This window comes from Apteryx rowi, unplaced genomic scaffold, assembly GCF_003343035.1.
Source record: "Apteryx rowi isolate R43461 unplaced genomic scaffold, aptRow1 scaffold_148, whole genome shotgun sequence".
NCBI classification, from domain to species: domain Eukaryota; kingdom Metazoa; phylum Chordata; class Aves; order Apterygiformes; family Apterygidae; genus Apteryx; species Apteryx rowi.
In genome coordinates, this window is record NW_020447730.1 from 418,693 (window position 1) to 441,745 (window position 23,053).

At 40.2% G+C, this 23,053-nt stretch overlaps 1 protein-coding gene across 6 annotated transcripts in view; it reads right to left on the reverse strand.

The window, feature by feature from the left end:
* TRAPPC9 (trafficking protein particle complex 9) overlaps positions 1–23,053 on the reverse strand; it is a 460,967-nt gene that overhangs the window by 159,935 nt on the left and 277,979 nt on the right. The window lies entirely within an intron of this gene.

The window sequence follows — 23,053 nt, forward strand, 5'->3', positions numbered from 1 at the left end:
TCTGCAATGGGACTTATCCAGCAACGCCTAACCACCACCACCACCTCTAGCTATGGTCCCAACCAAGGCTTTCCAATTCCCATTCTGGGTAGTGGGTAGATTCCCATTCTGGGTAGACATCTCACGGGTCTCCCTGGCTTCAGACATCAATGGTGCTCGGTGCCCTTGAGACTACCTGGACACATCTGCTATGTAACTGGCTTAATAGCTTCTTGCCCGGGTCCCCTCCAAAAACAAACCTTCAAAGATCTGAGCACCCTTGGGCCGCATTCAATTCTTGCCACATGTTTGGGTTTGCTGAGAGAATTAATTGGCTTTGTGGAGCATGAAGAAACAGAAATGGCAATATGTACCTCAATTAGACTCTATTTTTACAATCGTTTTTATACTTGGTAAATTATGAGACTTTAAGGACTTTAACAAGTTTGTTTGATTCGCTCGTATCAAACCCGGCTAGGGACTCATTATTACAGTACATGCAGCAGTTTAACAAGATTAAAATATACCATCAAGTCAATCTCTCTGTAAAAGGCTTCAAAGTGCCCCGTCAGCACATCTGAAAAGCACTGCAATTTGCAACTGGCAGTCCTCACGCCGGTAACACTAAGAGGCTTTCATAATTCCGCTGGTGTTTAAATTCATGAGCCAAAACACAGCATAACTTCTCTTTTATTGCTGTCAAGTACAACGATATAGATTGTCTTATTTAGCCTTTCGTGACTTACGGGGCTCCTCTGAGGGTTTGAGGGGGGGTGTTGGCTTCACCGCGCAGCAGACAGACGCTCCCATTCCTGTGTCATAAAGGCACAGCACATAAAGTAACAACCTTAAAACCTGTAGCCGGAACATATTGGCTCTTTCGAATCAAACTTACTGAAGTTCTTAATTATTGCACCTTTTTTTATCGGGGCAATGATAGAGGGTGCCTGCTCCAACTCAAGAAGAAACTGTCACCTTCTGCCAGAAATCTGAGCCTACTGTCCCATGCTTTGCCAGTGGCTAAAGGGAATATAAATGCATTAAGAAGGGAACACGTAATGAGTTCTGAAGTTACTGATAAAATAATCTGGCATCACAAAAGTATCAGTAGCTATGGATCCACCAAAAGATCGATAAACGCGCAAAAAGCAGCCTCTTTAAAAATCATTGCTTTCCGTCCAGTCCGTGGGAACAAGCTCAATGACACTATTTACTTCACGCCACYGGCTTCATTAAATAAGTCAAAGTAACCTCATCCACCCACAAAGCCATCTCCAGAAGTCTATGGAAAATATTGATTTTTCTTGACTATGTTCAGGTCAAAGCAGCAACGCAATAAAATAGCTTAAGATAACTACTCCCTTCCCAGCTTGTAATTAGAGCCTCGAAAACCATATTTCCAGGTCCTGGTTTTGGATCTGTTATCAATTCACTTTGACCTTAGGCAAGCAATTTTAGACTCTCAGGAACTGCCTTCTTTCTGTGAAACAAGCACAGTTAACCTATCCCAGCAGCCTGGTTGTTTTGCTTTGAGACATTTTGCTCTTTTAACTTGTAATGACCGAATGAAATCCACTTCGGTTTGAGCCCATTAAGGGGGGGGGGGAAAAAAGCATCAGTGATTAAAATTATTATATGTGAAAGATTACACAGCTGAGGACCTCAGCTAGGAGATGACTCTGCCTGTACGTTGAGAGATAGGAACAGGCTCACCAGAGTGTGATGTGCAGAAATTACTCCGAATCATCACCGAGAGGAGTTTTTCTTGGCATTACCTCTACTGGGAGGACCCACATATTCTCCCAAAAATGGATAAAGCAGTGTGTAACTAGCTCTGACTCACTGAGCTTGCAAGAGCAAGGAGGCAGAGTTGAGAAAGTCAGAGCAAGAAAACAAGCAACTTATCTCAATGTTGAGCATCACTTGAGTGATTGCGATTTATTTGTTTTAGGTAAGTCACTGAACTACTTCCCYGCTATCGCAATGGCCAAAATCAGCAAGGAAATTTTAGATAAATGGTAGTGAGCTCAGAGCCCATGAAAAAGTGCTTTTACTATCTAAATCAAAAGAACAATGACGGTAACCTTCTTTTACGGTTCATTCCATTATGATTCACAAAATATTTACTCCATTTTGTGCAATCTTAGTAATTTAATATCAAATATACAATTTTTCTTGGACACTTGACTCTTTAGAAGTTTAGAAAGATGGTGCTGTTGAACTCAGTAATATTAGTTTGAGGAAAAAATTGTAATTTTTAATCTCTAGTAAATTATTTTCACATTCTGTCATGGGACTTCCATCCAGCRAGTCACTTTGCTTCCTACCCATAATCAAAATAATTGCAATTCCAATTTCACAAAAGATACATCTATCCCTCAAAAACATTTACTGCAATGTTTTCTGATAAAATACATGTTCTATATAGAAAAGGACTTTCACTGTTAAAGTTTATTAATCCCATCTAGGATGGTTCCAGCACTACCAAGAGTATCACCCYGAACTTATCAGATCAAGGGTGAACTGAAAGGCCTGTAATATGGTTTGGTATAAAAGGATGCAGCAGATTAAGGACAGAGTTTATAATGAAATTCAAGACTCTCAGATCTAACTTACACTTTCAATATTTAATACACAGCAGAGRGATCAAGCTCCTTGCACCAGCCAGTCCCATATAGTTTAGAACAATCTTCAAACACTTGTGTTCCAGATTCTGCAAGACACTAATGTTAAGAATTCACCATTTTCCAAGGCGYAGCAGAGGAGAAGACCTGCTGGCCTCCTCAGCGCATTCGCATTTGGCCTTTTATGGCTCTGTAAGCTCGGACAGAGATTTGGGGGGAATTCCTGATGCCCAGTCTGGAGATGAATCCTCACCACTAAAAGCACGCTCTGACTACCCTCCAGGACAGAGTCAGATGTTCCTGYCTTTCCAGAGTGGAAGAAACAGGCCTCTAAAATGTTGTATCGGGTCCTTGAAATTCAACCCGGCAGCCCACATTAGGATCGAACAAATATTAGTATGCCGCATGATTAAGTCAGCTTTTTCCTCCTCCTTTCCTCATGTTGTTGTCCACTTTAATTTTTTGGACAAGAACCTGAGTTTTGTGGCTTTTCTGTTACGACCTCTTTCTAGCTCAGGGGCTGGATATTGAAGGCAGAGCAACGTGCCTTTATGAAGTGCCAAGCATCCTGAACTACCGYGCACATAAAAGATTCAGAGATTCATATGAAGTCCTTGAAACATCAGGAGTTTCAGCCTCCGCTTTGAACCAAGGAGAGCTCTCGCCTTGTTTCCCATTCCTGAGGGTACAGTCCGTGGCAGCAGTGTGCTGACTGTGCTTGCCTAACACGGTGATTTCAAGGTGATTTACTTTTTGGGGGCCCTGTAGAACCACCAGCTGAGAGTTAAACAAAACTTCTCCTTTTCATTACTGTTTGGGTAATCACATAGCTCTGGAAAGAACCACATTTCATAGATACCAAAAATATCCAGCCTATCATAGGAAAGTAAATGTTTTCTCCTTCTCTTCTTTATGGAGAGTAAAGAAATAAAGGGACTGTTCTCGAGTGCTAAAGTCGGTGCCAACCCCACGTATTTTTTTCGGTTGGGAGCTTTCCGGTTTACCCAGCAGCTCTCCAGCGAACAGCTGCATCCCAGATATTGTGAGCATTCGCTACATAAAAGCCTCAGAATCATCGGGGAGATAGAAATGCTATTCAAGCGTTAAATTTCCAAAATGTGGGATTTTAAATCTTCAGATTTCATTTTTGCTAGGTAGGCTACAAGATACGCGTTCAGGTCGTTAAGCTGTCTTCTCAGACTATATCCTATAGGAGTTGTACGAGCAAGAATAGTTCCCGCAGAGGCAGCGAGTTTGATTCCTGTGGAAAAACACCCGCTTTGAGACCCAGCAGAACAAGCCGCTCGTTCGGGCTCTCGTGAAACTGCGGTCGCGGCACGGCAGCACGGGGCTGCGGCATGGCCTGACTCACCTGGCTCTCCCGTAGTGGGACTGAAGAAGACACCTTGCTCAATAACGCAAGATCTCATTGGAAGTAAAGTGCTTTTTGGCTTCTCACCCAGCAGATATKGGACACCGACATGCTGGGCAAATTCTTTGCATCTTGGTGCTAGCAAGACCGYTTCAATTTGCAAAGGAGGAAAGATTTAAAATCTGGGGCTACGGAAGAGATTTTTTTGATGCATGCTACAACAGGAAGCTCTCAGACCTGTTCAGCAAAGCAAACAGGAAAGGATAAAGTAATACAGTGTCACCGGGAAAAATGGCTCGAAAGTCTGTTCTCTTTGGGTTATTTTACCATAACTCAATAAGCCCAGAACCATGGTTTCATACCTAACTGGAAAACACCTGCATAAAGCACTACTAATAATGTAACAATGTATWCAGCTTATTAAAAACATTCTTTTTTCAGCTTTCTGAAACTGCAGGAAAAGCAAGCAATATTAAATACGTGCATAGGTTTCAATTTACTACATGATAAGCTGCAAAGTGTAGAAGGAAAAACAAAAGCATGGAGAAACCTACATTTTCTTGCTCTGAAACTGAGTACTTTATTTTTTTAAAAAAAGAGGTTAACTATTTGATAAAGCTTAAAATCAACAGTATGAGCTATGTTAGAAAAGGCTAGCATATAGCATCTTCTGGTTATTAAATGCACAGTGCAATGTGAATTTGAGGGGTCTTTTTTCATCAGATGAAAAGCAGCGAGGGGAATCGGCCTCCACCTCCTCACGCCCTTCACGGTCCCCCCACGTCACCGATGGAGCGGGAGCCCCGGAGAGGCTATGGCTTAGCAGCTCTGCCGCCAGGTCTGGTGGGTGTTAGCAGACCAAGGGATGGCGAATGGAGTCTCCTCACCCCCAGAAAAACAAAAATCGGGAGTTTTTCACAACAGCTTTTGGGAACTTGACATTCATTCCTAGTTGTGCTGAGGGAACAGTGGGTAACAACCCTCTGAGCTTTAGGGAAACTCAACTTTCAGCCAAGGAATAGGTTTACAGAAGCTACATACTCAGGGCTCTTTGCAAGCAAAAGAGCTAGCAACCTCCTTTTCTTCTTATTATTAATGAAATGTGAGATTCTTCTATTTGCTCTCTGCTTTCGAAAGAGAAAAGATTGCCAAGCTTCAAATCAACAAGAGGAGAAAGGGAAGGCAATGCAGAATGAAGTTACATTTTATTTACCGCATAAATACACACACACACATTTATTAACACACAATGCAACAGGTTGATCTCAGTTTAAAATAACCAGCCCTTCTTTGGCACAGTAGAGCTGAATGAACTCTTAGAACACCCTAAGCATTAACTTTATAAATAATTGAAAGATTAAGTAAAAAAAGAAACCGCAGTCAAGCACTCACCCACAACATTCTCACAGAGTCAGTAAGCTCCATTCACTGATTGCAGAAAGCCAGTGTGTTGACACATGCACGAGGAATTAAACTGATGCTACTTTTACAAGATGCTGAGGTCCTACTAGGAACCCCAGTCAAGACTGTAAGCTTTTGAAGAAATACTTGTAGGGGCTGGAGAATAAATCATTAACTGCTTAGCGACCTTCTGAATCCTCCTGAGTTACTCAAATGCAAATTCTGGAGCGTAGAGTTTTGTTTTCAACAAGTCTTGAGCCATTATTTGAAAGAACGTATGAAATCTAGAGCCTTCTGACAAGCGCTTACGTTACACAATTCCGAAACCATCAGGCTGAGAAGTTCTTTGTTTTCTCCTGTTCTCTCTCATTTATCTCTACATACTTTCTTGTAGCCTCAGCGTGTGCTTTCTGAAGAAACGGTAAAAATAAAATCTTTCTATTGCTCCTTCTCCAGTCTCCAGGAGAAACCGAAACATAACTTTGCCAACTTAGAGTTACATGTTAAATCCGCACAGTTTACCTACGCGCCCTGCTTCTACCGTTAATTAACAATTCAAAATGAAGACATTCATATTCTGCAACCCTGCGGGCTTGCAATCATAAAACACTGCGCAGCAGAGAAGCCAAAGGTCCTGCGCTACTTGCCCCTAGGCACTGCCAAAGCGGGCGCTACTGAAACACAATACCAAATTAGGCATACAAGGAAGCAACCAGATGTTCCCTTACTGAGGTCAACTTGTCTACGAAGAAAATATCTACTGCATAATAGAATTTTAATAGGAAATATTTTGGAAAAGAACCAGCACGAGGGCTTCTGTTGGACGGATAGCAAAAAATAATCAGAAATGGCTAGCAAAACATGCCGAAGCAGAGGAACAACTCTTCTTAACAGCATTAAGCCGTTGTTACTTTATTTGTATCATACATAGCAGCTACGCAATGCAGATGATGAGAATTTATCAGCCAACTGGAACGACACCAGCTTTGCTGTGCCTCTTCAATTTAAAATCATCACGGTTCAGAAAGTGGCTCGAGGACTGAAGGAGTACTTTGAGAAAACCTAAAATCTTGAAAAAAAAATTTCAGTCTGATCATCCTACCGGGCAATGTCAAAACCAACACCTTTCTGACTGATATTTCTGCCAAATATTTGTCTGCAAAAAAGTAAAACCCACGGCCCTTTTTGTATGCAGCAGATATGCTGTTAATAGCTGCCTATTTTTCAAGTATTTTGGAGAAGTTGGAAAAGTCAGCTATCTCCTAATAAATTGGTGTTCTTTGAGGATTACTGTAGTGAAAACTTTCATAATCACATGACAAAGTTCAAAAATAACACTTCTTGTTTGTTATATAAAAAACTACCTTGTGTACTCTGATTTATATCCTCATATTTCACTACTTCAAGAAAACACATGCTTTGATTTTTCTTGAATCATATAAGTCCTAAAGAATAAACAAAGCTATGGGAAGCTGGACAAATCCCATTCTGATTCCATCGCCATCCAGAATGTTTTTAAATAAATTTGTCATTGCAAAGTCTATTTAGCAGTGATTATTTATAATCCCAAAAGAACAGGAACTGACATTCAGATCACTAGGGAATTGAAAGCCAAGTAATAGCTGAGCTATTTGAGCTGGAAATCGCCAAGATGCAAACATGAAAATTCAGCACAGTACTTCCAATATTGTCACACTGTATGATTTGGTGGCTCCATAATGTACAATGTGCACGTTGAAGGAAAATCCTGTTTAAAGTATCTTTCACAAAGGATACTGATGTCAAAAGTAGTGGAAACTTTTTATTCATAATGATTTATAGGCAAGGAAGGAAGTCAAGGTAAGTCCTCCCCATCAATGATTTCAACTGTATGATAATTTCCCCTGGAATACGTTCTCCATCCTCCCTATACTTTTGTGGCTTCAATTTTCTTTTGCCAGCTATATGAAGAGATAGAATTGCCCCATGTGTTGCTTTCAGACCTTTCTGCACCTTCCCTCGCCAGGACTTTTCCAAATAATTCTCTACTCACTCACTATCCCTTACCAAAAAGCAGAGACATTGAGCATCCCGGCGTTCAGTGACTCCAAATAGCTGCTTTCTTCCCCCACCTCAAACGCACTAACCTATCAGAAGAAATCTGTGGCACGAAACATTTCTCTAAATCAAAACTATTTGAAAAAACTTTCTCTAGAGATCCTTAACAGTACACTTAACTGAACTTAATGCTATTGGAAACAGATGCAGAGTGGTCTTATTTCATTATAAGCAGACTTCATAAAGTAAAATACTTTATAGACTGCAGTTCAGACTCTTGCCCATACATTTACCATCACTCCCTACATTTTGATTTATAAACTTTGCAATATTATCAGAATCTGGAAGCTGTAGACAGACGGAAGAGGAATGAAAAGCAAGAGAACAAAAATTCAAGATTTGGCAGTCGTATTATGTCGTCTGAAACTTTCAGTGATTTATTGTGACCAGGCCTTTTACAAACCCTTTTACAATAATCGTATATATTAAAAAGAGCCACGCGCTTTCCGGGGCAGTTTTGACTAGAAAACACTATCTAAAAAATGTAGAAAACAACTGAGGACTTTCTCTCTTGCGATTTCCAGTCATTTCTATCTTATCCTTTGGTGGGCAGAAGCTAAGAGTAGAAATGTGGACAGGTCTCTGCCTCAAAGAGACAGTTGCTGTGGCGTGACCCTCTCCAGCCAGCCTGGGATCAGCACCGCCAGGCTCTAGGATGGAAAGCACTCAGCCTTGCCCAGCAGTGGGTTTGGAGGAAACCCAACTCTGACACACAGATTTTCTTATTTTCTCATACTTTTCACGGGGTGTCGCAAACAATTTACAGCCAGGGATGCACTTTCCTAATCAACTTGCTGCTGAATATCCTAACGATCTGACTGTTTGCCACTTGCCTACTCAAATCGCGTCATGAAACAATGGAAATGGAAGAAGTTATTTCACCTTCCTTTTTCAGCAGTCTACCCAGGTAGTTAGGAAGACCAAAGAGGGTACAACTGTCTTCATCCTCCCATGGTGTTCTGCTCCCACAGATCCTCCTGATTTCAAATGGACCTTTCAGGAACCCTACACTTTGTAAAGTTAAACTCTAAGAGACTGCCCAAGGTAACAGAGCAACAGAGTTATTGAGCTGGAGAATGAGAAACAGAAATCTAGAACTGTACTTTTCATTGCAGATTCAATAGTCTAAAAGCTCTCTTATCCGTATGCTTACCCAGATCATCTTGAAATTTGCCTATCACATTTAATTGAGGCCAGATTAGAGGTCCACATTTGGATTAACTTGAGCAAGGTGCTCCCCAGGTAACATTTTCCCCAAAGGACTAAAATGAATTTGTCCCAATTTCTTTTTAACACATTAGAAGGGTAAGAGTATGTCTCCGATTCTCCCGAATTCATTTTAGTCACTCTGTCTGTGCCTCAGACAAGCTGGCACTCATCCTCTCTTGAGGACAGGGTGTTACACTCAAGGATTTGTTAAGGACTAAGTCAACGATTCAGAGCAGAGCTAACATCTGGCAGCCCAGGACTCTGCTGAAGCGAGAAGGATGGGTCGTACAAGGGAACAAGCTGTTGCTACTGAGCCTTAGCTGCGTCCAGGCACTGAGGGCTCAAATTCCGATTTGTTAGAACTAGGAGAATAACCAGAGGGCCAGATGTTGCTATCAAAGGGAATTTAAACTTTTGCAGCATGCTTTGAATAGCAGAACCATTTAAGAAGAAAATCTAATTATTTCTGAAAGGTAATATATTACACATGCTCAAGGAAGATATGCGAAAACAACTTTTAAATCCTCAACATCTTCATCTGTTCCAAATGATCTTTCTCCTTTCCCCTTCAAAAGCCTCCTCCCTCAGCCCTTCTGTCCTATGCCGTTTCCAGCATCTTTTCCTTAGTTCCTTGATATGCAGGTTTCTTGGTGAAATCTGCTATTTATGGGAAAGAGCTGTGAGGACAGAAACAAGGATGCAAGGATGAGACGTAGCACAGGGACGGGCAGATCCCACTGTGCTGCCAGCACATGCTGTAGCTGAGACAACTGCTGCCGAAGAGCGGAAGGAGCAGAACTTGACCATTGCACACGGCGGGGTCATTTTTTTTCCCTTTATTTCATTTTTTGAACAATGCAACCAAAATTCTCAGAAACACTTCTCATGCATAGCTAAGGTTATCAAACATTGCTGTGTGTCCTTCTGGAGTCTCTAAAAATTTCAGCTATAAATAAGCCTATGAAAGCAGGGAGTTCAGAGTTAGGGTAGCTGCTGCCTTAAAGGACAATTTCATTCTAGTTTCTGGAGCTCCCGGCTGGCAGTGGGAAGCAAGAACGAAAGGGAAACGGGGAATTCTCCATTTCTTGGAGCTCAAAGTCCAAGTGTAACTCTGGAATCTTTCTAATCAAACACAATATTACATCCCTTCTAGAAGTGAACTGGAAGAAGTCTACTCCGACTTTCTGCCCTATACGCACTGTCCTTCATCATGCTCAGACCACAAGGCTACAAAAACATTAATCTTAAAGAGAGAACTCCAGCATTTTTGGTTTGTTCCACAGCTTTGAAACCCAGCTGCCTCCACCATGCCCATACCAGGCAGCTAATGAATTACTGGGAGTAGTTTGTGCAAGTTGTAACTGATAAAAAGACGGCTGAAGCAACACTCTCTACTTTCTGGAAAGCTTTAAGATACCGCTATACTATTTTAAATCAAATTTAAGGAAAGACTTTTGTCATTTCTTTTGAAAGTACTGAGATAGGTATACAGACATAAAAAAATACCTTGCTCTTCAGCTTCTTAGATAAGTTGAAGAATAATAGCTAAGGTAATGTATGTTCATACGTTTTCTTATTCATACATTACAATACTTCATTGCCTTTCAGAGGAGCTTTGTAAAATGGTCGAGCATCGTAAAATGTCTCAGTACTAGCTTTTTCCTGTGGATTTTTAGATTTCAAAAGATAGCCATTGGTCATATGTTCCTGATATTTCAAAAAACTTTCTATATGTTGCTTTATAATTAAGAATGATTCACAGTGGATAATTAGAGCATTAAGTTGTTGAGCATCAAACTTTTCCAAAACCTTTGTTGTCAAATAAAGCACACAGCTTTTGTAAACTGAAGCGGAAGCAGCAAAAGCAGCCAGCTTTCCTTATTTAGCAGTTTGAGTTATTTTTCCACAGATTTCCTAAAACAATGCCAACCTAATTTTGAGGCTGATATTCTTCCAGACTAAACACTGCATCTTCTCTTACAGCTTTCAAATGTTAGTGAATAGACATAACCAGTAAAAAACAGCATTACTGAGTTGAGATACAATACAAATCCATGACAAAGCACTGGCTTCTGGTATTTTGCCCCCATCCTTTCTGTCAACTGCAACTACTCAGTCATACCCAAAATAATACGGCTGATGATGCAAAAAAGCAACAACATATCCTTCACACTTTGTCTATTTTCATAACCTTCCCTATTGCTTCCAGTAGAAGGATATAACGGTAAAGACCTGCAAAAGAGATGAATCTGCTTCCAACATTTTTGTGTAGATGCGAAGGCAGTGATTTATTTGAAACACCAACTCCCAGCTCTGCTGATGCAACCAACGGAGCCGCGTCGTGATCGCGACAGGTTTTGAAACACGTGGGTAATCCTGCTTTTGTGCATGATCCTTCTAACCTCGAGAAATACAACCAAAGAAAAAGAACAGTAAAACTGAATTTAAATAAATTATTAGAAAAGTTTACTTCAGATTTGAGGGGGAGTTATCAAACGTATGGAAAGCCAAGGAACAAGTTTCAGTCCGAGGAATCGGACAACAACCAGGAGAACCGCGCTCCCTCGTGCCCTCCACGTTGGAGTCATTCTGCCCTAGCATTAAATAAGAGAGCAACAGTGAAGTCTAAGGGCTCCTGTCTGCACAGTTTCAGTTAGACAAAGAAATCAAGGTCTGTGCCAACAATTTCACTGAATCCGTGGATTTAAGCTGACATAAAAATGCAATGAGACAGAGCTGAGTAGGGATGGCAGGTCCCATGCATTTAGCTATTTCACCTTCTCCGGTAATTCCTATACGCCATTGGGTTGCTGACATACATTTTTCTCAATAGTAAGAAATATTGACAATAAATACATATGTATTTCCTGGGAATAAAAATTTGAATTTCTCCCATCTGTTTCACCTACTCACATATTTCTTCTACATTGTCACATTACAACCCATTTCCTACCGCCCGTTAATTTTTGCAAAAGCTCCTTTTTTTCACTGAGATTGTACATCTGTTTAAAACAAATTTTTGCAATGGCAAAACTCCAGTGAGAATATTATCAGGGCTTTGGTTCGCTGAGTTATCTGAGTCTAAGGCTTCATTTTAATCATATGAATAGTCTCACTGAAATGGAATACTTCTACGCTCAACGCTAGTCATAGTTATTAATAGCTTTTGTATCAAGCAGCGCCTGGAAGCCCGAAGAGTAAAGCTTCATTGTTCCAGACAAGATACGGAGAGGCTAAGAGATGATCCACACTTTGCAGCATGCTCACTATATCACGGACTAATTAAAGCAGCATCAGAGGAACGGCAACAACAACTTCATATTTAGTTCATGCCATTATTATTCAGCACATGTTCAGGGAATCCAGTTGTTTCRGATTATTTACAAATTAGGCTAACTATGTTGTGAATCGGCCCTGAAAAAAAGCCGCTCGTTAATTTGCCTAAGGTAAACAAGGAAAAGAAAATTATTTAAAATTCTTCCCCATTGCGCTTAGAGGAAACAGGCGAGCCAGTAGATTGTAAATATTGCCTTGCACGTTTTCATGGCAATTTTTCATGCTAATCATTTTCCTAGGAGGTGGGAACAACTTCCCCATGTTCTCCAATGTTTTTCACCAAATGAGCGTGTCCCAAACAGTTCAGCATAGAGAAAGATGACTTTTCCTGCACTAGTTGGTGCCTTATTGTCAAAGTCTTTCATCAAAAACACTCAGGGTAGGACTCAGCTCAAGATTAAGATATCTAAATTTAGTCACCTCCCTGGAGGTATGTGCATGTGCACTAGGTGTCTATGGACCCTCTTATACTGTCTAAACATGGTTCAGCGGACAAGTAATCATGCTAAGACGTCCTTTTAACACATACCGTAACATACGTATTACGTGTACTATATCACTGTAATACGTATTGGAACAACATCTGAGCCAGCCCAACCAGTTTTGATTCTGACAGGSTTATTCTCTGGCTGTGAAAGTTAATATTCAGCTTAGCACCTTGCTTTAAAGAAGCAAATGTAGCCCCGTGTCTCATGTTGCATGCTTGATAAAGCCATTTATTTTCTCACACTTCCACTTGTATAAGAAGGCACGCTTTAATAGCTTCGAAGAGCAGCTGACACCTTGTGGGAAACTTAAAAAAAAATTCCATTTGGAAGGAGTTCTCATAATATCAGGCATGTTTTCTGCTGGCTTGTTCTTGATATATAACATGAAAGTATTTTTTAAGATAACACCTCTTTCAAAGGCCTGGTCCCCAAAAAGAACAGCATTTTCTCCAGCAACCAGTTGTGAAATCTTAAGTATGGGTTTCGAACATAAATAAAGCAAAGTGTGAAGAGAAAGGTTCCTTGTCTACACAAAATCTTCTGTAGTGAAGAACGAGAGGAAAAAATAAGTTGAGTGGAAGAGTTTGCTCTAAAGTTTGCTGTAAAGTTTGCTCAAAAAGTTTGCTGCAAAGTTTCGGGAACTTTATCAGCTAGATCAGTTTATCCCAAACATCTGGAATAGCCACGCGGTACTCAACTGCGTCTGAAACATCCTCACCCTGCCTACCATAAAAATGCATAATTTTCCAGGTCTGTTCTCATATCACATTTCCCTGTTGGAAGTTTAATTGGCAAGTATTATAATGTCTTTTTTCCGCCCTGATTCAACCCTCCTCGTTTGCTCTAAACAGAGCAACTATTGAGGCTCAAGTGTACTAACGTAACCAAGTTACTATTATGGAAGCATAACAGCAGAGAGGGAAGAAGAACATACTTGGAGGAAGACCAGAGGTAATGAGGAACGTCATCGAGGTTATGGAGATGGCCTCATCGGAGGGAAGTATGAAAGCTCTTGAGGGCTGTGCATGCCTGGAGAGAAAGTGGACCATCCAGATGAGGGTGAGGTTGAATGACAGGAATGAAGAGAACGGGGAAGGGCAGCAGAACATGCACAAGGCAGTCACGGGGTTATACTTTGAAGGAGAGATTAAGCAGCTAATTAATTGATTGATCAAAACAATTAACTAGATGTCAAATCAGCACAGCAGCAAATTTAAACAGTCAATTAATTCATATATTCAAAAGAACAGTAAATAATTAATAAGGAATTAAAGAGTTGTTAATTACGTGGCAGCAAATTAGTTATGCAGAGAACTAAATGAGAAGCAATTAATTAATTATGCAAAGAATCAAATGAGCCACAAAATATTTATGCAAAGAATCCATACAAATGGGCAGCTTCAAAGCAGATGGGTGGCAAAAAGGTTGAGATATGTTAAGGAAAAACAGTTAATAAGATCAATTACTGGCAACTGTAGTTAGCTAAACTATTAAGTACATCATTTGAAACAAGAATGAAAGTCAGGTCAGAAATCAATTGACTGAGGAGAATTAGGTTATCAAAGAGATTCTAAAATAAAGACTTGTCCAGACGTTGGGAGTCATTGACAGTTAGAAGGAGCAGACCTGGTGAAAAAACATGTCATACGGGACCTAGTGAAATTAAAACGGACAGCAAAAATACTCCTTTGTCATGATCTTTCACTGTTGCAACCTCATCCATCCATCCTCTTTGCCATCATCCTTTGCTTACTGCTTCGCTGCTGTAGCCGGCATTGTATTTAAATTAGATTATAAAAGAATTAGGATTCACTTCTTACATTTGTCTGCAAATCGTCATGCATACAACTGCAGTGTTAGACAAATAAGTAACACATTGCATGAACATTATCCCCAGAGTTTAACTCCACGAACACGCCTTCCTTAAAATTTTAAATGAGCTAGGTAGTGGATCTGAGAAGAAGGCTCCACTGACATTAGCAAAAGGGAACGAGATGCACGTTAAGGCATCAACGTGACTAGAACGTGAGCTGCACTGATATGATGCTACAAACTTGTCACAGTGGTGCCTTGGCATCAAAATCAACCCAACACAGTATTTGGGCTCAAGAAAATATGGTGTCTATCCATAAGAGCTATTCGGCAATAAATGCCAATTTTAATACTCAGATGACTGAGATGAATTTGTAACACATCAAGCAATGCTAGCACATGCAACAAAAATACAGAATATTTCTTTGCTCTGAAGTAATGTGAATTTGAAAAGGCAAAGTGGTGCAGACTGCATGGGGGAGGTACAGCTTCCAACTCCTCAGGCTCTACAAGATCATCTATCCACTGCAGCGCAGCAGCCCAGTATATATCGAATTGGCATTGCTAGTAATCTTTATATAAATAGTAGTAACATGCAATTATTTGGGCTAAAATGAAGTATTTACGACTCTAGGGTAATGGTGTAGCACAGACAAACACAGCCCCCAGTAGGACAGCAGAGGCCTTTGAAAGCAGGGACGTGGGATATGGTGCTGAGGAGTACAGGCACGGCGTGGTAAGGAAAGGGTCACAGGCTGACACTGGAGACCCCAGGACCCTAAACAACTCAGCAGCGGTAAGTTAAAGAAATGCACATCTGGGCGTGGAAAAAATGGTTTTAGGGGTAGGAAAGAGATCAAAGAACAGATCTAATGTATCTAGCTAGCATATGTAAAACCCACTACATACAGTGAATTCACTCGTTACATGGACTTGTAGATCAATTTAAAAAAGAGCAAGGTGTAAAAGCGTATCAGAAAACATAAAAACAGCCTCAAGCGGACCCTAAAGTACGGAGGAAGAAAGCAGCAACATCATACTCCTCTTGAGGAAGGAGAGGAAGAAGAAACTCCATCATCATCATCATCATGCTCCTTTCAGGGAAGAACTTGGGGATGCTGATAACTCACTACAACCCCCTGCTTCTTCTGAAGACAGCTACCATCAACCTTAGGATGCCAAAGGGCAGTAGAAGGATGAGTACAACAGCAGAGAAAGAGGTGTGTATGTATAAGAATTTTAACTATGCTATTATCGAAACTTTTTCTGTAATGGCATTCTTTCTTTCTTTCTTTCTTTCTTTCTTCTTCTGTAATAATGAGATCCAGACTAATATTAAGTCTTTAATTCGCCTGTTAAGATTTCAGTCGTACCAGCAATAAATTCTTGGCTTTGCAAATAGAGGTGTTTCTTTTCTGTCCAGAAGAAAGATTTTGGATTGCAGCATCATTCCCTTGGAATTACGTGTGTTCAGCTAACTACAACTTCCAAATTATAGAGACTGGATACAAGATTAGATTTCATCAGTCTTTGAAGAGGGAAAATCAAGCGAAAAATGTGAGTGCTCGTTCTCTCATGAAGGGGTTTCAAAGCACTCTCCAAACTACTCTTTCCTACACAAAAAGGAAATCCATTAGAGTTTGCTGAATTGCTGAGACTGGACTTCTCTTTTTACCTCTTTTTTACATCAAGAGACAAGCTTTTCTAATGGAAAAAAAAAAAAGAACGGTTAATAATTTTTCCAGAATTTTGGAATTTCTCCTGAAAACTTTTGGCCAGAATATTTAAATAAAAAGTTCTTTCCAGGAAAACCAGTTAACTTGTACCCCCTGCGCACACACACAGAGCTTCAGAGAAGCTGCTATACTAGCCTGTCCTGAAGGTCTACAAAAAAGTTCTCCTCCAAGATGAAATGCTTAACAGTTGTACAAAATTTGGATAGAAGCACTATTTATTACAGAAACATCATCTATTTCAGTGACGGAAACAAATCAGAGCTGTGTGAAGCTGTACAAATGTACAAAGCAAAAGTAAAATCAACTGTGACAACAAGCCACCACATCAACCTCTTTTGATTTAAAAAATAACCTATAACTATTATCTCAAAAAAAAGGTCTGAACAGAAGTAGACCACAGCTGAAAAGGCCATTTTGTTCCCCTAATGACTGCAATGAAGCTCTCAGAAATCACAGTTTACCTTGTTCTTCTCAGCATGGCCTACTGCTCGGCATGGCCACGCCAAACCTCGGGTTTCTAACTCAGGACAAAACTGCAAGAAAGTTGTGGAATCCTCTACGGTGCGGTAAAGTATATTCTTGTTAACATCCTCTATCTTAGGACTTCTGTCTAGGCACTACTATGGCCCCTTGCTCTGCGAGATGCCAAGCCGCAAATAAGAAAGAAAATAAAATCAGTAAATTATGCTTAAAATAGCATTAGAGAAAGAGTAAAATAAAATGTTTGCCAAGTGGGAGAAAGAAGAAATCAATATTATTTAATACATTTCTAGATTGCCAACCACCAGAGAATGCAGGAGCTTACAACAATAAAAATACAACTTTAATACAGTACCAATAGCRAGCAGCAACAAAATCAATCAGAAGCTAAGTGAAATGCATGAAGTTCTGGCTCTAGCTGAGAAAGCCCTGTCCTCCCAGAGCAGACTGCAAAAAACAAGAGTGGCTCTGGCTAGAAGTCYTTAATGGTTACAGCAAAACTAAGGAAACCAAGGTTACATCCAAGCTTTTAAATCCATTATAAATACAGAGGGCAGAAAATGTTATTAAGTGCAAGAAAAAATAATTCAATGTATATTATTTCAAAGCGATGCAAAGACTAGCAAGGGATGGACGGCAGGCAAATACCCTGTAGTATTCTTTGCAAAGGCCTCTCTGAACTCATCACAAGACTCCAGATTCTCCAGACTAAGAGCTGCAAATTTCTGTGAACCAGCTGGAAACATCAGCTCGCTGACATATATTCTAGCTGTTTCCCCCCTTCCATCTCATCAGAGGCTCTGCCGCTCTCTTCTCTCTCTCTCTGGCAGCTACAGGAGCAAGAGAAAGGGCAGGGCAAACAGACCAGTGGTCTACCAAAGGGCAGGGCTCCATAAAGTATAGAGAAGGATGGGAAGGCATCAGTGTCACCACAAAGSAATGAAGTCAAAGCAGCTGAACACAAGAAAACACTTCTTTACTGTGGGGGTGGTCGAGCACTGGAACAGGTTGTGGAGTCTCCTTCCTTAGAGATATTCAAAACCTGACTGAACACAGCCCTGGGCAACCTGCTCTGGGTGACCCTGCTTGAGCAGGGGGGGTTGGACTAGATGATCTCCAGAGGTTCCTGCCAACCTCAACTGTTCTGTGACTCTGTGAAAGCATTACAGAAGACCAGTATCTCCAGAAAGAGTAAGATAAGAGGTACAGAGGGACGGGTGATAGTGAGGAGAACTTGAAAGTGTAGGTGCTAATGCAACCATAAACCTGAAACCCAGGCAAAAGGTTCCCTAATCCCACTTTACCTATTCACAGGCGTGCTTTAACCAAACCCGAGTTTCTCAGCTCAGTGTCTGTTTCATTGGATGAAATTTAATGCTTTCAGGCCTTAAGCACTACAAATCTGTGAAGAAAAGACTTTCATTACTGGGCCTGGTAGTGCAATCATTTGAATAGTCCACTGGTCTTGGCAGCATCTCCTTTTCACAAACCAAAACTCGAGTTTTTAACATACAGGAGCAGAATATCTAACTCTCCAAACCTCCAACTGCTCCCAAAACCTCTCCAGTTAGGCCTCTGTCATTAGGACGAAGGAACACACATGCCAATTTTTTTTTATTACTTTGCTGATCACCTTTATGGATATTTGCATGAAACCCAACTGTTTTCTCGGTCCATCTGTTCCTGCTGCTCATTTACAATGTGAACTCTTAATTCTGCCTTTTGATATTAAAACTGGCTCCCGTGAAGATAATTATGTCAGCAGAAACAAAGGATCATGATGCCTAATGGGGAATGGCAAGCAGAAGCTACCAGATTTGCTATTAATGGCCTTTCTAACAGGTATTTAAATAGAACTGCTTCTATATACAGAGCTTCTCAGGATGCATCTACTGCATTAAAAAGTCAAAGAAATGTTACGCTAAACTGAAAAGCACACATTTTAAAGAAAGAATAACAACATTATCTCTTCATCTGGCTTTTATTTAGCACTACCAGGGCAATAAATAATGATTTAAGGCGTTCACAAGTCACCAAGCTCGTTCTGCTACCTATGTATGCTTTTCATAAAAGCCAAGGTCAATTCTCAAGAACTCTTCATGCACATGTACTTAAGATATAAAAACACTAGCCAAAGCTCTTCAAAAATACTGTCTCTGCAGATCTGCACCACAGTTCCTCACTGACATTATCCATAAATTGATCGGGCATAAACGAAAGTCCCGTCCCCGTGGTGGCCAGCACACGTCTACATAAATAAAATCAGAACGTGTGACCCAAACTACAACACAAAAATTTTGCCAGCATATCTTTATAAAATACAGTAAATATCAAATATATTCAGTACCTATATTGACATAAAACAGCCAGTAACATGACTAACCCAGTGCATACTCTGCCCTTGGTCTTAATGGCATAAACACCTGCCTTAACTGGTGAACCTCTGGTGTTAAAAAAAAGTCTTCCAGAAAAGCTTGTAAATAGGGAAATGGTATAGATGCTCATTTTGTCTATCAGAATTTAAAACTGGGCATTAATGACTTTTCTTGAGTTGCACTACAGTCTAAGTAGATTCAAGCTTGCTTCACACAGCCTAATCTGAATGTCCAATCTAATTTTTAAAATAAATGTATTTTTAAAAGACCTGAAAATTCCCCAGGCTATTCAGGCCTATTCAGAAACCCATTAAAAAAATTCTAAACTGTTTTTCACTGAGAAAATAAAATGACATATGTGAGACATTCTCTGCTTCATGGGTAACTTTCATATATTTCTAGTTTGAAACTTGTTTCAATTTGCAAAGATAAATGTCTTGATTTCTCCTCTTTGCTTAGTAGCGGCACGCAGGGTAATATAAGCCGGGAAAGTCGGCATTTTTCTTTGAGCAGATTCTACTCAGCAGGATCCAAATCCTTAACAGGAGAAAATCAGCATAATTTCTCAAACATTAGATCCTCAAGAAACACCGAGAGTCATACCTTTCTGAGAAGTCCCAAAAAAAGAGACCTTTTTTTTTTATTATTCTAGCCTGCAGAAAGTTAAATTTGATTAGGGTAATCAATATGGCTTGGAAATTGTGATACATAACACCAAAGCAGCTCTTTCGTAGAAAACCGAGACTGGGATGAATGAATGAATGAAGGAGGCATAGCCGCAATGCAGTGCTTCTTCCGGCAGCTAGACCTGCAAACTTCCCTACCAGTTCTCTAAATAGCAGCTGTGATTTCTTCCTCTAATTAAAATTCGCTCTCGCTCCCCTCTTCCAACCCCCAAACTAATTTTAACATAGCTTCTTGTTAATTAACTATGTTAATTGGTAATGCTTCTTGGCAAATTCAGCAGGTTTCTGCAAGCACCGACTTTAATATCTATGTCTACTAAATGCATATTCATCCTGATAAAATTCATGAAAAATGCCTCCCTCTCCTCTTTACAGAATTCTCCTAATTCAAAAAAGTCTCTTCTTCTCTTAGGTCTGGTTGTGACGTCCCAGAAAGTTCTGAGAAAAGCACCACTGAACACGTTATAAGCCAGAAATTAAATAAGCACAAGCTGTCCTATCAAGTTACGTTCTTCAGGATACTTTCCCCTGAGGGTCTTTGGAGATGTCATACTTACTAATTTCTGAATTTATTAGGAAAAAAAAAAAAGAAAGATTACAAGGGCAAATTAATCTCAACCAGCCCGGAAAATACATTATTAAGTGTCTAAGAATTATCTTCCCTGAGATTTGGTATTTAATGAATGAAGGAGACAGAGTCACCTGTAACAACATGGAGCTCCAGCAGATGCAGTTGAATTCAGCCCAAAACCTTCTGGAGTCAATGGAAGCCACTGGAGATCAGCATTACTGAAGACTGTTTATTTAGGTACTTGAACATTGGTTTATCCAGGCAACTAAACTAACTACGGATTTCAAAATGCCGGCTTTAATTGTTTTAAATGAGTTTTTTTAAACACTACTTCACACATCACAGCAGTGAAATGATACTACATAATGACAGCGATGTTTTTACCAGGATTTCAGAGCAGGGCGATCTTGCACGAGCACCCCTTTGGTTGGCCAACTTCTCATAACCCAAAGGCCCACCACCAGGTACTACGGACCTGCTCTGCAAACGAGACAACAGTACCTTGGAAACATCTGCAGTACGTTACTGCACAGCTCAACATTCAGCGTTTGTAATTCGAATGAAGGTAAAGGGTTTTTAGAAAGTTCCCTTCTAGCAAAGCATGAGCTTTCCTGCAGGAATGATGCTGCAATACCTAGAAATGGGCAACCTCTTCTAGAAGTCTGGAAAACACTCAGAGCTATCTTTCGATTGAGGAAAATAATTTAATAGACCTAAAAGCCATTCCCCCTTCCCTCATTGCTGCTGTTCCAATACAAGGCTACTTCCAATAGGTATCTGCAACGAGGGATGTTAACCATGGCTGTGCAATAAGACTGATGAGAAAAAAAGAAAAAGAAGACTCAAAAGCATTTGAAAGTCATTCTGCAAAAAATCTTGCAGCCATACAGTATTGAGCTGGGTCCTGGGAAACGCGAGCTGCCACCTCAGCTAACGGGGACTGAGTAAACAGCAGAGTGAAACTGCTGGAAAATAACTGCTAATAGGACCAGGAAGAAAAGTGCCAACTGCATCACTAACAGGAGTCCTATTCACAGCAACGGGGCTGCCTGACCTGTAGCATAGCAAATAGTTCACAAGTCTTAATCTATAGAGTAATGAATAGCTCTAAAAGCCATAAATCTTTCAATCTTTCATTACGAAGTGACAACCATCACGGTGCCAGAAAGGTGTCATCTCTAATTTGCCTCTTCACACCTCTAATAGGACATTTTATCCCTTGATTTTAATGTATGTTCAAAAAATATACCATGTTTGAGCTCTCTTCCTGTTTAATCTTTAAAGGAGTCCTTGTAATCTTGCGTACCCATTTAAATTGTTCTTAGCAGAGCTTCAGTTCAGAAGAGGGGGGACTATGGAAACTTCTTCCCTTCCACTCCAACATGGACCTTTCTTTCAAAAGCTCTACCAAACAGAGAGGTCACAACTTCCAAAAGAGAAAATGCTGAACTACCATCAAAATGAGAGGAAGACACAATTGGAAAAACAAACAAAACCCYRATTCAAGACTGTTTTCTGCAAAATCTTCTTTTCTGGTCAACAATCCAAAAACCCTGCCATGGTTATTCAACCCGTTAAGATCATAACCTACAGCACTGGTCAGAGCAGCCAAATATATTAACAAACCAAAATCGAGTATTAGYAAAAGTAACAAGCTCACAGAAAAAGCTACCAGCAATACAATCTCAGTATAAACACAAATAACACTTGTGATTTTCCAGGAGTGTATCACAACAGCATGTTGGAACTACTCATATCAAATTTTCTGAAATATAGAGTATTTCACTGTACTACCACTAAATAGCCTATGCTTTTTGGTATTACAGAAAAAGCTCTCTAACTCTAGGCATGATATATTAACTTCATAAACTTTATAATATGTATTTCCACAGTGGAGCTCAGCTGTGCCAGAATTCTAAGAAATGTAGTCGTCTTCAAAATTAATGTGGACATTTCTCTAACGAATACTCACACAAAATAATTTTTTGCATAAACTATATCTTATGCRTTCAGATTTTGTTATTTTTGGTTTTAACTACTTCCAAGAAGACATAAATTCAAACTCTCATACTAATAAGCAGAGCCTCCAGAGCTTCCACTTAAATATTTGTAGCACAAGAAGCAGACAAAGAAAAGCCAATGCAGACAGCTAAACTTTACATATTCAGGGAGATTCCTTGAATTTAACTGCAAACTGTCAAATATCTGACACATAAGACCATATCTTAGCTTGCAAAGAACATGCTGAGCAACTGCTGGATCCTGTATCTGCTTGATCTACCCTTTATACTTGAAGGAATAGCAAAATGATTTGTATTTAATGAGTTTGCAAATTAGCTAGGATGGGTAACACCAGCAGTAACTGCACCTGATCTACCCTTTGCACTYGCAGGAATACCAAAACAACTTGTATTTAACGAATTTGTAATTTAGCCAAGATGGGTGACACCAGCAGAAAAGGCAGGGCCAGCAAGGCCTCCAACTCAAGCTGTGTAGGTCCACCAGCAAGAGAGCTGAGAGCTACTTCATTTGACACCCTGTACTGAAATTTAGGCTGCCTCAACCTTCTTTGCCTGTCACCACCCTAGCTTCATGGAAATTAATGCAAAGCAGCCTACAATACTACAAACACACCTCTGTCTGGCTCTGTCTTGCATACTCCCCACGGCCAACCGCAGTTCCATGCTCAGCTATGTCTGACAGTAGAGAAATGTTCTCTCACAGTTGTGTTTATTTTTCTTTTTAAAGAAATACTAAGAAGAAAAACTCGGAGGTGTTTATAGTTAGAAATGTAGGCGGGTAGTTTAAGTACCGGACTCATGCAGCAAGTCACCCTTCAGAAGCAGTGGTGTTTTAAGAGAGGACACCTTGCTTACCGGCACTGCTG